This window comes from Schistocerca cancellata, chromosome 4 (genome assembly GCF_023864275.1).
Source record: "Schistocerca cancellata isolate TAMUIC-IGC-003103 chromosome 4, iqSchCanc2.1, whole genome shotgun sequence".
NCBI classification, from domain to species: Eukaryota; Metazoa; Arthropoda; class Insecta; order Orthoptera; family Acrididae; genus Schistocerca; species Schistocerca cancellata.
Genome location: NC_064629.1, coordinates 482641032 through 482652532, shown reverse-complemented (window position 1 = coordinate 482652532; position 11501 = coordinate 482641032). Strand labels below are relative to the sequence as shown.

The 11501-nt window shown below is 42.0% G+C and overlaps 1 long non-coding RNA gene across 1 annotated transcript; it reads left to right on the top strand.

Moving 5' to 3' along the window:
• Positions 1–6410: 6410 nt before the first annotated feature.
• LOC126185156 (uncharacterized) lies at positions 6411–7167 on the top strand. The gene is made up of 3 exons (XR_007536965.1): positions 6411–6528; positions 6686–6793; positions 6972–7167. It is a non-coding gene; the product is annotated as an uncharacterized LOC126185156 (long non-coding RNA).
• Positions 7168–11501: the final 4334 nt, after the last annotated feature.

The following is an 11501-nucleotide window of genomic DNA, read 5'->3' as shown; positions in this document are numbered from 1 at the left end:
TGTAGATGTAGACTGTTGGTATTGTCTCACAGCACAGCCCCTTTGACTGTTCAGAGATGTCACTAAATCCGCCCAAAGATGTAAGCAACCACGCATGAGCAGCGCCTATTAGACGGGGGGGGGGGGGGGGGTCCGACAGCTGATCAGTTCCAGTCATTCCACCAGGACGGAGGCACACGGCTCGTGTTGTCTGTATTTCAACCATGCCTAGATGGTCAATACGGCGGTTTGATCGCGTCCGTATTGTTACTTTGTGCCAGGAAGGGCTCTCAACAAAGGAAGTGTCAAGGCGCTACTCCTGCAGTGGATGACGGCTACCTACGGATTATGGCTCGGAGGAACACTGACAGCAACGCCACGATGTTGAATAATGCTTTTCGTGCAGCTACAGGACGTTGTGTTAAGACTCAAACTGCGCGATAACAACGGTGGAGTCACTGATGACAGTGCCACTATAGCAGAGTTATTAAACACTGTTTTCCGAAACTCCTTTACCAAAGAAGACGATGTAAATATTCCTTAATTCCAGTCAAGAACAACTGCCAAGATCAGAAACATAGAAGTATATATCCTCGGTGTCGCAAAGCAGATTAAATCACTTAACAAAGGCAAGGCTTCTGGTCCAGATTGTATACCAGTCAGGTTCCTCTCAGAGTATGCTGATACAACAGCTCCGTATTTAGCAATTTTATACAACCGCTCGCTCACAGAAAGATCCGTACCTAAAGACTGGAAAATTGCTGAAGTCATTGCAACACCCAAAAAGGGAAGTAGGAGTAATCCGTTGAATTACAGGCCTGTATCACTTATGTCGATTTGCTGTAGGGTTTGAAACATTATGATGTACCTTGAAGAAAACTATTTATTGACACACAGTACGGATCCAGAAAGTATCGTTCTTGCGAAACACAACAAGCTCTTTATAATCCTGAAGTAATGAGTTCTATCGACAGGAGATGTCAAATCTATTTCATATTTTTAGATTTCAAAAATGGTTCAAATGGCTCTGAGCACTGTGGGACTTAACAGCTGAGGTCATCAGTCCCCTAGAACTTAGAACTACTTAAACCTAACTAACCTAAGGATATCACACACATCCATGCCGGAGGCAGAATTCGAACCTGCGACCGAAGCGGTCGCGCGGTTCCAGACTGAAGCGCCTAGAACCGCTCGGCCACCCCGGCTGGCTTTTAGATTTCCAGAAGGCTTTCGACACCGTTCCTAACAAGCGTCTTCTAACCAAACTGCTTGCCTATGGAACATCGCTTCAGTTTTGCGACTGAATTCGTGATTTCCTGTCGGAAAGGTGACAGATCGTAGTAATAGACGGAAAGTCATCGAGTAAAACAGAAGTAATATCCGGCGTTCCCCAGGGAAGTGTTATAGGCCCTCTGTTGTTCCTGATCTATACTAACGATATAGCCGTCTTAGATTGTTTGCAGATGATGCTGTCATTTACCATCTTGTAAAGTCATCAGATGATCAAAATGAATTAGATAAGATACCTGTATTGTGCGAAAAGAGACAATTGACCCTGAATAAACGAAAATGTAACGTTATTCACGTGAGTATTAAAAGAAATCCACTAAATTTCGGTTACGCGGTAAGTCACAAAAATGGGAAGGCCGTTAAATTCAACTAAATACTTAGAAATAACCTAAATTGGAACTACCACATAGATAATGTTGTGGGTAGAGCAAACTAAAGACTGCGATTCATTGGCAGAACACTTAGAAGGTGCAACAGGTCTACTAAAGTGACTGCTTATACCACGCTTGTCAGCCCTATTCTGGAGTAATGCTGTGCGGTGTGAGATCTGCATCAGGTGGGACTGACGAATGACATCGAAAAAGTAAAAAGAAGGGCGGCTCGTTTTATATTATCGCGAAATAGGGGAGATAGTGCCACAGACATGATACGTGAATTGGAGTGGTAATCATTAAAACAAAGTCGTTTTCCGTTGCGACGGAATCCTCTCATGAAATTTCAGTCAGTAGTTTTCTCCTCCGATTGCGAAAACATTCTGTTGTCACCCACCTAAATAAGGAGAAATGATCATCACGATAAAATAAGAGAAATCAGGGCTCGCACAGAAAAATTTAAATGCTCGTTTTTCCCTCGAGCCGTTAGAGAGTGTAACGGTAGAGATGCATCTTAAAGGTGGTTCATTGAAATCTCTGCCAGGCACTTTATTATGAATAGCAGAGTAATCATGTAGATATAGATGTGCGCAGTAGGCTGCATGACGAGAAACAAGGTCCGTCTTTGCTACCACGACACAATGCAGCGCGGTACAGATGGGAACAACATGCCGAATGGACCGCTCAGGATTGGCATCACGTTCTCTTCACCGATGAGTGTCGCATGTGCCTTCAACCAGACAATCGTCGGAGAGGTATTTGGAGGCAACCCGGTCAGGCTGAACGCCTTAGACACACTGTTCAGCGAGTGCAGCAAGATGGAGGTTCCCTGCTGTTATCGGGTGGCATAATGTGGGGCCGACGTACGCCGCTGGTGGTCATAGAAAGCGCCGTAACGGCTGTACAATACGTGAATGCCATCCTCCGATCGATAGTGCAACCATATCGGGAGCATACTGGCGAGGAATTCGTCTTCATGGACGACAATTCGCTTCCCCGTCGTGCATATCTAGTGAATGATTTCCTTCAGGACAACGACATCGCTCGGCTAGAATGGCCAGCATGTTCTCCAGACATGAACCGTATCGAACATGCTTGGAATAGATTGAAAAGGGCTATTTATGTACGACGTGACCCACCAACCACTCTGGGGTATCTACGCAGAATCGCCGTTGAGGAGTGGGACAATCTGAACCAACATTGCTTTGAAGAACTTGTGGATAGTATGCCACGACGAATATAGGCATGTATGAATGCAAGAGGATGTGTTACTGGGTATTAGATATACCAGTGTGTACAGCAATCTGGGCCACCACCTATGAAGGTCTCGCTGTATCGTGGTACAACATGCAATGTGTGATTTTCATCAGCAATAAAAAGGTCGGAAATATTGTTTATGTTGATCTCTGTTCCAATGTTCTGTACAAGTTCCGGAACTCTCGTAACTGAGGTGTTACAAAACTTTTTTGATGTGTGTATAAAGTGACTCAGGCCCTCCAGGCACACACTTAATTGTCAAAGTGCCTTACATCATAAACTTTTTAATAATTAAAAAAATTTAGCACAATATGCTGTACCATCATTAAAATACAGTACGTCTGTCAATAAGACAATGCAGTCATTGTAAGGTGACGTAGATTTGCTAAAATTATAGTAACTGAGCCACACTCTACACTACCAAAATATCTTACATGATAAATCACTTGATGTTAATCGTCATATGCTATAACCTCATTACTTTATATACACACTGCAATGTAAAAGTATGTTAACTCGTAAATTATGGTAATATCCTCATCTATTTTTAAGCTGGGTAACTCTGGTGCTGACACTCCTCTCACTATAGTATACAGATCTCGAATAACTAAACTCACGTAATTGGAATGCTGATAAAATTAATTTATTATTCTTTATAACAAAAGCCCACAACATAATCCTCTCACTATAGTGTACAGGACTTGAATAACAAAACTCATGTAATGGGGATAGTAATAAAATCTTTTATTCTTATTACTTATAACAAATATCCACACCCTGATCCAAACAAGCCTAACCTTCTCGCTACAGTGGACATAATAAGCGTGATGAAATTCAATTTCACTAATGATAAATTTAATTTGTCATTATTAATATTTATAAGAAGTACTCATGCCCTCATCTCAAACTAACTTAATTCTCTCACAATACCACACACAACAGCAATTATAAAACTAATGTAATTGGGATAAAAATAAAAATAATTTGTTATTATTACTATCTATAACAAATAACTTCACCCTGATCCCAAACTAACTTGATCGTTCCACTATGGTAAACAGACCCTGAATGACGAGACCAGCGTAACTGCCCTACTTATAAAGGATGCAGAGGCGGGAGGGGGAGCTTGAATTTTATTCTTCCAGGAAGGGTGAGGGAGGGAATGGGGCTGATGGTGCCCCTGGGGGGAAGGGGGAGGAGTGTCTGGGAAGGAGAGTGGTTCCTGGGGGTGACACTGAATATAACTCACCCAATTGCTTCAGGTGTAACATGATACCTCAGAAGTCCTTATCTTATCAAAAAAAAAAAAAAAAAAAAAAAAAAGACTGAGACGGTCCCAGAACACAAATAGCATAACTACTCCAGTTTAGTATTTTTTAAGTGTCCTCGACGCCGAGGAGGTTCATTAAGTACTAAAGTCTTTCATGAAGCGCCGGTGATCCGGATGACAGTGAACTCGGATGGGACTTGGGGGTGGAAAAAGAAGATGGTGCTACAAAATCATCAGCTGGCTGTTGCTTATGACAGTGACAGACTACTTCTGAAACTTTAATTTCATTGATGAAAGTATGCTGAGCGCTCATAGCTACCTCAATAGATCTAGCGCCGGTAATCCGGATGACAGTGAACTCGGATGGGACTTCCGGGTGGAAAAAGATGGTGCTACAAAATCATCAGCTGGCTGTTGCTTATGACAGTGACAGACTACTTCTGAAAATTGAACTTCATTGGTGAAAGTATGCTGAGCGCTCATAGCTACCTCAAAAGATCTAGCAGTCTTAAGAACTTCACTAAGACTACAGTCGGATGTAGCTAAGCCGTAACTACTTTTTGGGGGCTATGTGCACAGTCATATTACGAATCAAGGATTGCGCATAGAAAAAATTTACAGTTCCATCAAGTGAAATTGCACTACCGTGCATGACTCCGCAAATCGGCAGCCCATGCTGCGTAAGACTTTCGTTGTCATTTATGACACAGACTAAATTGTAGGTTACCTACAACAAGGTCCATCTGATGATTCACAGATGTTAACAAAGTACATTCTCAGAATCACCACGAGAGGTCAGCACTATTGCATCGAGTTGTTCACGTGATATTCATTGGACTGTTGCTGTAAACACGTGCCACGTCAGTAGTGATGGGCTAAACTCTTCGACCATGAATATAATAGACTCTTCGACCATAAATATAATAGACTGGCCCTGACGTCATTTTCGTGGCTCCAACATCTCTGGGCTAAAGTCACGTGAATGTTGGCAAAACATGGTTGTTTCGTGTTGCGCTTATGGCTGTACTCAGCGTTTTGTCGGGGAAAATGGCATTACATTTCACGTGTGTTTCTATGACAGTGCAGATGTGTTTATTGACATCTGCTGAAGTGACTTTTATATGTTTTTTACACTTGAAATAGAGTATCACGTAAATTAAAGTGTTGAAAGTGATGCCTGTAAAGTCAGACTCATATTAAATTTTGGAAACTATCTGTGATAATTCGGTTACAGAAGTAAATATAACTGTTTCTCGTTCCTACTCATAGGTTCCCTAAGGATGAAAACCGAAGGCAGCTTTGGATACAGGCCCTGAAACGGAAAAACTTTAAGCCATCGGCACATACGCGCCTTTTTGTATATACAAGTGAGATTACAATAAGGTAAGAGCACCTATAGTCGACACTTGAAGAGAATTTTTTTCTACCTTCTAATACTACTGAATAAATGTAGGCTCCAGAATTATTTTCTATAACTTCAAAGTCTCACGTTTCATCTAAAATATCATTTTTTTTAAACTGATAGTTTAAACTTTTGTAAAAATAGTAGGATCTGAACCTTTGAAGTGCACCTAAAATTGATACTCTAAAATGGACCTGCTCCTAAAGTCGACAATTTTGGCACCTATAGTTGACATAATTCCCATATCCCATTTTCTTTTATAAAGTGACTAGAGCTCAAAACGCGGCGAATCCAATATTTAAAGTTTTCACACGAGCCCACTCTCACTGTTTAAAAGAATTTTAACGACATTTTACTTTAATTGATAGTTTATAGTAATTTCGTCCTGCTGCCCACCAGAGAGGCGTTCGATGTAGTTGTTAGATTTTATAAATGGTACTGTGGACAAATCCAGGTCAAATGTAGTTCTGACATAATTTTTCGTAAATAAAAAAGTAATTTTTGTTGGAAGCGTTCGACAGTCAATTGAGAAATGTGGGTAAAATACGATACAAACATAGGATGGCAGACGGCTGATTTGAAATCCAGCCACGTTTTGCCAACAGTCACGTGGTTTATGTTGGAGCCACACCAGCCCTACAGCTTCTGCACAGCAAGGCCAGTCTACTAGTATCTATGGTCGAATGCTAAACTGCGATTTTCCGATATCAGTGATTTCTGTGAATGCTACTTTTCAGTATCTGTTATTCTTAACTGTGATTTGTCGCAGTTAAGAGTCGCAGTTAAGGAACCTAAGTCGCGTATCCCTCCGCCACTGCTATTTCTGCTACTTCCGCGATTTCTGTGACTTCTGCTACTTCTGCGATTTCTGTGACTCCTGCGATTTCTGCGACTTACCACCGTATGAAAAAGCTACATCTGTCCACACAGAAAATTGCATCTCAACAAACCTGTCATTGGTAAGTATGTTTTACGTTTGTTCTTCCGTTGGCTTTAATCTTGTATTAAAGAAACAACTGTGAAAATATTAATATGTAATTAATATGTAAGTAGCCATACAGTACCATAATAGTTCGTGTTTAGAAAATGAATTCTAACATATTGTTATGTTCTCAGGTACCCGAACTACATTTCAGTCACTCAGTAAAGTGATAACTCAAAATATCGTCAGCAGATCTGGAGAAATTGCCACTGCGTCTTTAGACCGTTTTCGTCAGACGAGAGGTTAGTTTCTAAGTGTTTCGATGGACTTAATTCCTTAAGTGAGATCGTTCTTGCAAATGTGAAATATACCCCATTGAGTGGCTTTCATTACAGCAAATATTAGCAATCTACTCTGTCAATTATATTGCTTGTAATTAGTGACAGCAAAAATTGTTTAATAATCCTTGTGATTTTTCAGACACAGTTCTGGTTGCTGTACGTATCTATCCACATCAAGGCTGTTGGGAGAGACTCGTGAAGATTCAAGAGAGCTCTTAGAGGATTTGCAGTTTAAAAGTGACATTATTGCGAAATAAGTGTGCAGATGAGTGATTAAACTGTGTTTTATTGAAGTTGTTGTGCGATTTTAAAGGAATAATAAATGTTAAATACAGTGAGCGAATAATGAAAATCTCATTTTCCACATGTTAAGCCGTCCTGTACCCGTAATTTTCCGCCACATATTTATTGGTAAACACTTGTTGGAGAGTGACATGCCGCCCCCCCCCCCCCCCCCCTTCTTTCCCCACAATCTTGGTGTGACACTGACCTGTTACATATCCCGAAGTCTACAATATGCATTTTGAGGCTGTTGATATGAAAGTGGGGAGTACAGATCTTACAGTTAAATCAGGAACAGCTTAAGTGAATTACTTGAAAGTAACACAGGAAAAGCTTACTTATGTAGGTAGTAGTAGTGTCGGCAAAAAGTTCTTGTGTGTGAAGTTGCCATGTAGAACACCAGGTGTAAAACTTTTCTCCCGAGTCTTGAACTGTGTCGAAACAAAAGTGAGGCATTCATATGACACAATAATACTGTTTTTATTTCACTACACTTATACAGGTGTCTGAGTTCTGCTGTGTTAACATTGCAAAGTCCTGTAGGCATGTGGAGTATTAACCAAAACTGTCATATTGGAAGCAGAATCAAACACATTTGTTATGTTACTTGATATTTTCAGGAGAAAAAGTCAATGTTGCTTCTTATTAATATAATACATTCAGAGTCACAGCTGTGTTTGACCAACCATAACTGACGCTGAATGTGCATGTCGTCATATAATATGAAGGGTTTATTTTAATAGTGGTACAAGTCTATTATCTCCACTTTTCTGTCTATAATGCTTCTGAAATTAATGATCCAAACAAACATAAATAAAGGTTCATCTCTAGCAAGAAGCCATATGCTTGAATATTTCTGGTATCTCAACTGCAGATTTTTCAGCACTCATTTAACTTTACGACTCTGTATCTCAAAATGAACAAAAGTGGACTTGTACCACTATTGAGATAAGCCCTTCATATTCAGTATTATGCACACAGTCACACACAACAGGTCGATCTCGTGAGGCACAAGGCTCTCGTAACGAAGTACGTATGTCGGTCAACAGATGGCACTAGGAAAAGTATGTTAACTGCGCTTTTTAGTTGCTACTTGCGACTCTTAGTTGCGATTTGTCACAGAAATCGCAGCTTGACTCTGTAGCGAATAGCATAGTATGAACTTTGCTCAACAGATGGCACTGCTAACTGCGCTTTTTGGTTGCTACTTGCGACTTGTCACGGAAATCGCAGTTAGACTCGATAGCGTGTCGCAGAGATGAGTGTAGTACGAACTTTGCTCAACAGATGGCACTGCTAACTGCGCTTTTTTAGTTGCTACTTGCGACTCTTAGTTGCGACTTGTCACGGAAGTCGCAGTTAGACTCGATAGCGTGTCGCAGAGATGAGCGTAGTACGAACTTTGGCCAACAGACGGCACTGTTAACTGCGCTTTTTAGTTGCTACTTGCGACTTCTAGCCGCGATTTGTCACTGAAATCGCAGAAAGCAGTACGGAATTCGGCCAACAGATGGCTCACGGCGTTGAATGTGAAATGCTACTTGCGACTGCTAACTGTGACTGAAATCGCAGTTAGATTTTGTAAAGTTGTTATTGTGATATCTGTGACTTCTCAATCACTGTGATTTCAAACAGATACGCGATTTCCTGCCCACCACTACACGTCAGTGTTCTTGGAAGAGAGCTGTGGCAGTACGTGGCTCTGTTGTTGTTACCACGTAGTGATTTGCGAAGACAGAAAAAGTCGAAATTCGAGCAGTGATTAAGTACTTTGTAACGAAAGGTATGAAAGCAAAGGACATTCATGCTAATTTCCAGAATACATTGGGGGACTCTGCTCCTTCATATTCAACTGTTGCCAAGTGGACAAATGAATTTAAATTTGGTCGGGAGAGCTTAGATGATGATTCGTGCAGTGGTTGACCAAGATGTGTGACTACTCCAGAAATCGTTGCAAAATTGCAAAAAATGGCTATGAAGGATCGCAGATTGAAAGTCCATCAAATTGTGTGAAATTGCTCGCGCTTGCCAGATGTCATCTGAAAGGGTAGATCACATTTTAAGTGAAGAATTAGAAATGAAAAAAAAAGTATCTGCAAGATGGGTGGCACGACACTGGATCAAAATCATGTGCCGTCGCCATGGCAAAATTACACGAACTAGGGTATTAACTGTTGCCACACCCGCCTTATTCACCTGATATAGCTCCGTCAGATTTTCATCTATTCCCAAAACTGAAAATTTTTCTTGGTGGATGAAGATTCACTTCAAACGAAGACCTGATAGCCGGAGTTGACAACCATTTTGCAGGACTGGAGGAAACTCATTTTCGAGATGGGGTAAAGGCACTGGGACATCGTTAGACCAAGTGCATTAATCTACAAGGAGACTACATTGAAAAATAAAAAAGTTTCAGTGGTGTAAGTACTTTTTTCAATTTCGTTTGGAGAACTTTTCATCATTGAAAGACAAATCACTTGGGGTCGAGAGTGATCGTAGCTTTTGTGCTACTTCATACAAACGACTACTAGAAGACAGAAATAAATCAGAATTGTAGTAAGCAAGACAAGGCAGTTCTAAACATCAGAGGTACCGTTCAGTTCTCTGAAGCGTCGTCAAAGCGAGCGAACAGCAGCGAGGGTGTAGCCATGACCACTGACTGATGTTGCTGTTGGGACGAGAGTTCCAGGAGAGCAGCATGCTGTTCTTGTTGGAGTGTCTCTTGCTCCCGGTGCTGTTCCTCTTGCTGCTGCTGCAGTGACAGCTGCAGCTGCCGAAGTCACATAAACTTCGGGTCCATGGTACCGACACAGGGTGCGAATGTGTGGCAGACTGCATGATAGGGTAAGTCCTCATCGCCACTTTTTGCCCACGTCTGATGCGAAAGCGTAAACTTGCGATAGGTTTCTTAATCCAGTCGCAAAATATTGTACTGCTATCTAACAGTCATTTTTCTCTCTTATGTTTGGATTGCGTTCCTTAGCATGCATTGGTACTCACCGAACTACGTTAGGAATCTCTTTCCTTTTTCTGTTTTAAATTCTTAATATCCCCACTGTTTTATAGCGGTAAGGGCAACATTTTCGTAGCCATACTCACGGTCGGCAAACAATATGAGAAAACTGCTCGCTAGCCTCGTAAGCAGATGGTTGAGATTGATGATGTGTGTGGCTTTCTAACGTCCACATGTAGCATGCCGACGTTGTTTGCATTTCAGACGAAGACTGTAAATTGACTATTTCCGCTAAGATATCTTTGATTAAATTACACTAAATCCATCGGTAAATAAAAATTTGATGGCAGATCTTCGATTACACTCTTGTCTTCAAACATGAGATACGTTCAGATTCAACGCTTCTCAGTAACATACAAATTTGAAGATAAGCTGAGTAACAGTATATATCACTTCCAGGATTCGATGCATGAAGAGAGTAATATTTTTTTACAAATTTTTTCTGTGTAGCGTCTAGTTCTGGGTCTGTGACAAAGACTTGTGTGGTGCTGTGGTGCGTTTGTGTAGTTATGGATATAATGGGACGAGAGGAAAGGGGGGGGGGGACGTGAAAGGCACATAATTTATCGCTCTTGAATAGCCTCCGCTCTTACAGTACTCATCATAAACAGTGACACAAGTTACCATTCGTAACGCACCACATTTGGACTTGGGATCCATCCCCAGACACAGTATAAGAGAAGAAATGTTCGCCACCGCCTCTCCTTTCCATACTCGTTACTACCGCTGAATATATACCAGCTTTCAATCCAGCAACCTCTCTGTAAGCACCACCTCACCAAAATACCTGAGTTAACACGGCATCGGAATGAACGTACACCACTTAGGGCCTACAAGTTAGTGGCAGGAAAATGAAGGAGCATTGTATGTATTGTATTGTATGTTAACCGGGGATCCAGAAACGACGGACAGGCTCCGTGCCCGCCGCAGCCGCAGCCGCAGTGGCCCACAACCCCTCGACAACTACCGCAGTCCACTTCACCTCTCCGCCCAAGTTTATTGTGCGGTTCGCCCCCCCCCTCCCCCCCCCCCCTCCCCAGGGAACGTCTCACACCAGACGACTGTAACCCCTATGTTTGCGTGGGAGAGTAATGGTGCTGTACGCGTAAGTGGAGAACTTGTTTGCGCAGCAATCGCCGACATAGTGTAGCTGAGAAGGAATAAGGGGAACAAGCCCGCATTCGCCGAGGCAGATGGAAAATCGCCTACATACCATCCATAGAATGGCCAGCTCAACGGAGCTCGACACAAGTCCGCCGGGCGGATTCGTGCCGGGGACCAGGCGCTCCTTCCCACTCCGGAAAGCCGTGCGTTAGACTGCTCGGCTAACCGGGAGGGCGAAGGAGCATTACTCGCATAAAAAAGTTATTGAAG